The sequence below is a fragment of the Conger conger genome, chromosome 3 (assembly GCF_963514075.1).
Source record: "Conger conger chromosome 3, fConCon1.1, whole genome shotgun sequence".
Lineage (NCBI taxonomy): Eukaryota > Metazoa > Chordata > Actinopteri > Anguilliformes > Congridae > Conger > Conger conger.
The window spans coordinates 43,533,377-43,538,714 of NC_083762.1; the positions used below are offsets into that span (position 1 = coordinate 43,533,377).

The window sequence follows — 5,338 nt, forward strand, 5'->3', positions numbered from 1 at the left end:
ATTAGACTAAGCAGGACACAATCCTTCCCTGGAGCAATGCAGGGTTAAGGGCCTTGCTCAAGGGCCCAACGGCTGTGCGGATCTTATTGTGGCTACACCGGGATTAGAACCACTGAGCTTGCGTGTTAACACTTAACACTTGCAGATAAAGCGCATCTGCTTCCCTCATCGTGACCCCCTGAACACTACATTACTAAGCATCACAGATGTTGAGGAGATCCCAGAACCCTCCCCCACCAAACTACTGACAGGAAAACTTGAGGCAGAGAATGGGTTAACCGCATACCTTCCATAAAAACTATAGTCTCCCTGGTCCTTTCACCAGATGTGAAACCTTGAAACTCAATATTTGCTTTCTTCGAGGCTAGTGCTGAATACCGATGATCTCATCTCCTATGCCAATGACACTACTGCCTGCATGGGTTGCACTGGAATGTGTATCTCCCTCTTGATGCTAGCTCTGTCCCAGATGTTGCAATCATCTAGTCTAGAGGACTCTGCTCAGAGCCTTAGTGATACCTCGCTACAGGCTTTCACCTTATGCTAGAGAGCTTTGTGAACTCATGTGCACACTCATACAGACTCGCCGCCAGACCAGGGGTCAGACAGACACTAGTCAAGAACCATGCCTTGTGGGTCCTTGTGGGAGTTTCACCAAATCCTGGATCTAAGAAGGCTGAACCTTTTTCCTTAAAATTCTCCCTTTCCTCACATTGCATACAGCAAGCTTTCTCCTGGGGGAATTATCTATATCCATGAACATAATGGAGAGCACTGGCTGTTCCTATGTTTATCCTATCTGCAGCAGGTCTGTTGCCCAAACCATATTAACGCTAGACCTCCCTCAACTAGGTAGCTCAATGATTGTCGATAGAGACTGTTCTCTGAATGGTGCCTTCATCAGACTATGGATCCATTCCACTGCTCAGTCCCGGTTTTGCTGGGCTTAACATAACATAACATAACATAACATAACATAACATAAAACATATGGCAAGGCAGGAATGGTGCAGTGGGTAGCACTGCTGCCTCACAGCAAGGAGGTTTGAATCCCCGCCAGGGCCTCTCTGTGCGGAGTTTGCATGTTCTCCCCGTGTCTGCGTGGGTTTCCTCTGGGTACTCCGGTTTCCTCCCACAGTCCAAAGAAATGCAAGTTAGGCTGATTGGAGAGTTTAAATTGTCCGTAGGTATGAGTGTGAGTGAATGGTGTGTGTGCCCTGCGATGGACTGGCGACCTGTCCAGGGTGTATTCATGCCTTTCACCCAGTGTATGGTGGGATAGGCTCCACCCCCCCTGCGACCCTGTTCAGGATAAGCGGGTTAGGATAATGAATGAATGAATGAACATATGGCAATGGCGAGAACCGGCCATTCAGCCCAGCAATGCTCGCCTTTTCCTACGCCTAAATGTACCTACTAGGCTTAGTTTGCCTAAAAGCTAAATTGTGTCCAACACTATATCAAGCCGGTTTTGAAAAACCCCAGTGTTTCTGCCTCCACTACATGTACTGGCAAGCTATTCCACTCATTGACAAAAGATTTTCTAGTTGTCATAACCAGGCCTGGAGTAGCTCAACATAAATTGATTTGACAATAAAAATTAAAACTCTTTTTCATATGTGCCTTGTTGGTTGGTGTGTGTTCTTGAAAATCAGTAAACCAGCCCAGTAAAATGTGGTGGCAACATATTTCTATTCGTCAGCCAGTACTGCAATTTCTTAAGGCATCGCAGGTTTATTACAGTAGGATTATAGGCTGGTGTTATTTTCTTTTTTATGTGCAACGTTTTTTGGAATTATTCCAACATCCAAGGATGGCACAAGTTGAACCCAAAGGCATATCTACTCAAATAAATTGACCACAACTCTCTTGGTAGTCAGGTAGATAGCCAGGTCGCTGGCTGCAACTCATAAGCTGTGTCTCAAACCACAAACTTCCGTGCTCTGCACTACCGTGCTCCCGAGTCCACACTCCAGTGAGCGATCGGGAGTTTGCACTTGGAGCACGAAAACATGGTAGTTCGGAACATTTTGTTCATCAGTGGGACGGACTTTGTGGCGACATCTGACCCGGTACCTTCGACCTCTGATGTGACTATCTACCAAATGCCAATGGCATTTACATTGCGCTTAGTAAATAAATCAGATGAATGTGCTGTACAAGTTTTGGAGCTGGGTGCTTGGTAGGCCAATCAGTTATTCTGGTGACAAGCAAATTTGAAATGGAGCCGGTAATGCATGTGGCGAAGCCAAGTCGTTATGGGGTGTCATTTGTGGCGAAATGGAAAGATCCTTGCAAGGACCGGAAAGCTGCGGTGAAGAAGTGAGCAGTGCTTTGCCAGACAACTGTGCTACTTTGCTACACTGGTTAAGATAATCACACTACATATACTTAATATTTAAAACGAGTGTTGTTTTAAGTCATATGTGTTCATTCATTCACATTGCTTTAGTCGCGTAGAAGATTCTGATAATGTACCGTCTTTCCCACAAGTTTGTAGTTAATTATAACTGGATTTTACAATAGGGAACAAATATGACACTTTTGCTAGCTTTATTGTTGTATGTTAAAGACTAGCTATTTTACTGACTGTGCCAGCTAGCTAGCAAGTTCTTTACAGCACACAGGAATACATTTGTACTCCTGTGAGTATGAACATTGGTTAAAATAGCTAGGTTACCTAGCTCAGTTAGCTACCGCAAATTGCATTGCAATACTGTTAACAGCTTACATTATTAAGACAGCTACAGTTGTTATAACAGTGTTATAATAGAGGGACTTGAGTCTGTGATTTCGCTGCTGTCATCCGCCATTACATGACAAATTTCTTGTCTTGACAGTTCTTTAAATTACTTATATTTTTTCCCCGTCGAAGCATACACCGATGTGCTCTCCAAATATTTGTAATCTGGTCACAAGCATACTAATAATGAACCAGGCAGAGCAAGGAAAAGTTTGGAAGTATCAAAATATAATTTATTAAACATTGATTTCATTACAGAATGTTTGAGAGCACGATAAAACTTCCCCACAGTTAACCGACTAACCCCAAACTTAAAACAATTATTTTACTCTTCTGAGGCAGAGCAAGGGGTTAAACACACTGTCGGTCAGAAACACCCCACACATAAAGGATGATCAGGTGCAAACAAAGAACCAAGTTCAAATCTTCACACAATGTGGCACTGCAAACATTAGCCCTCCTCTTCCTCCCAACATGCATATATCCGGCGCTGGGTTAGCCTGGCAAACAAATATACAAAGCTACTAACCAGCGCCGCCACAGGCCAGAGTACTAAGTGAACACAGGCTGATCAACTAATCAGCATTATCATGGGCGCTGGCTAGCAAAAAGGATTAAACACTTGGAAACAAAATCAAACAAAAGAAACATGAAAAAGAACACCAGAGGAACAGCGATTGCCACACACTTCCACTCTGCTGTTGTCCTCTCAATGAAAAACATCCCCAGCAGTCTCTATAACAGACAAAGACACCAATCACCAACATATTGTTTAAAAGGTTTACATGCACAGAATGAACAGAAGAAATCCACATTGCCTGTGGTCGTTGCAAACAAATACATACCCCAGGAAACAGTACCCGCTCACATCTGTTACAAGATAAAACATTTTTTATATAAAAACAGCTCATACTCTCTACAAACTCTACAAACAGTGCACAAACACAGGCCTTGTCACATACCTCCATACCAGAAGAATGATCAGCAGCTTCCTTCCACTGGCTGCACACACACGTTGTGAGAAGCATGGGACAGGTGCTGAAAATCAGTGGCCTTCATTAAACTTTCCCTTCCCCCATCACATATAGAGAGGAACCAGTTTCAAACATGAGCCATCTAGTGGCTAGTTAGTGTAACTTCCTAACTCAGCACCCCACTGCCACATATTGAACAAACGGAGTGTGCATCCGGGCACTTTATCCATGCTCGCACTTCCAGACTTCGGTTTGAACTCCTATATGGATGCATACTCGCTGTGTGTACTCGGAGCATGGGAGTACGCCGTTTGAGACACAGCTATAGTCAACCGGAAGTCAGAAACCAGCAAGCTGGTCCCATATTGCATGTGGTGTATAGGTGGGATATATTTTGTGTTATTTCACCATGTCCATATTACAACATTTGTGCAGCATTTGTAATCCGACCTCCACAGTCTTTTATCCACACCCATCCAGTAGCACCCATGGTGGCTGGGAGGACCTACCACCTGCCAGTTTTGTATTTAGTTTTAGGAAATCCTGTTGTTATTACTGGATTTCTCTGTTGGTTTTGCTTACTGGTTTTTATTACTGCAAAATTACTGAATGTTTTTATTGGTGAATCCACATCTCTGTTAATTTAGTAGAAGGTGCTGGGATTACCTAAGTTACCTAATGAAAGCTGGGAGGAAGGTCCAAGCACTAGCAAAAATGAGAGCCAGTACTTCCTCAACCTGCAAGTAAAACTCCACACACTAGGGAAATTATCACAGGAGAAGGTGCAGGGACAACAACAGTGTGTATACAATAGATGGGCTTGACTGAGACAATTTACAATTATTCAGGTGGTAAGAGCAGTCGTCTTACATTGACTGAGAGGCATTTTGGATAAAAATAATTTACCATTTACTCCCTTTCCCTTGTTCCCTTCTTAGAAGTAATAACACACCTCAACATGGAGAAAGGAAGTCCCTGCCTCTAGTTACCATTGTGATTGAGAGAGACAAGTGGCGTCCAGGGGTTAAAAAGACAGATCACTCATTGCTATCATTACAACCCTGTAAGTGTAAGAAGGTCTATAGGCAGGGGTCAGGATGGCTGTGATGAACTTCTTCCCCCTGGGCTCCCTGACCTGTCAGTTAGTGGGAGGGGCAATCAATTGCTAGGTGCAGGTGTAGAGCAAGGGGGATATCGCTGACTGAACAGAATTGTTAGTTGAATTATGGTACAGAATTAGCATTATGGGGCTCCATACCCCACAATGTTGGGGTATTGCATTACTGTGTGAAAACAAATGCAGCATTTTCAAAATCCTTAAAAGATTTTGTTTTGAATTACTGGAAGTAAAGCTTCCTTATAAGCTCCTTGCTCTGCAGTCATTGATTTTAAAGTAGCCCCAGGCAGTAAACTAACAGATGAGTTATCAACAGCAACCCATTTGGATTGAGGGAGTCGATTTGCTCTAAAAGAGAGAGCACTGCCGTTAATGACGGCTACCTACAGCAGGGTGTCCATTTGTGATCAGACACCATCAAACACCATGGCAGGCAGAACCTATTTAGCTTATGTTGATAAATCAAATCACTTCTAAATGATATTGCTCAGTGGGTCAGACTCT

At 43.4% G+C, this 5,338-nt stretch overlaps 1 long non-coding RNA gene across 1 annotated transcript; it reads right to left on the reverse strand.

The window, feature by feature from the left end:
* Positions 1 to 3,018: 3,018 nt before the first annotated feature.
* LOC133123268 (uncharacterized) lies at positions 3,019 to 3,798 on the reverse strand. Its single transcript, XR_009708216.1, has 3 exons — positions 3,706 to 3,798; positions 3,589 to 3,613; positions 3,019 to 3,478 (listed from the first exon to the last, which is right to left on the reverse strand). It is a non-coding gene; the product is annotated as an uncharacterized LOC133123268 (long non-coding RNA).
* Between the last annotated feature and the right edge of the window lie 1,540 nt (positions 3,799 to 5,338).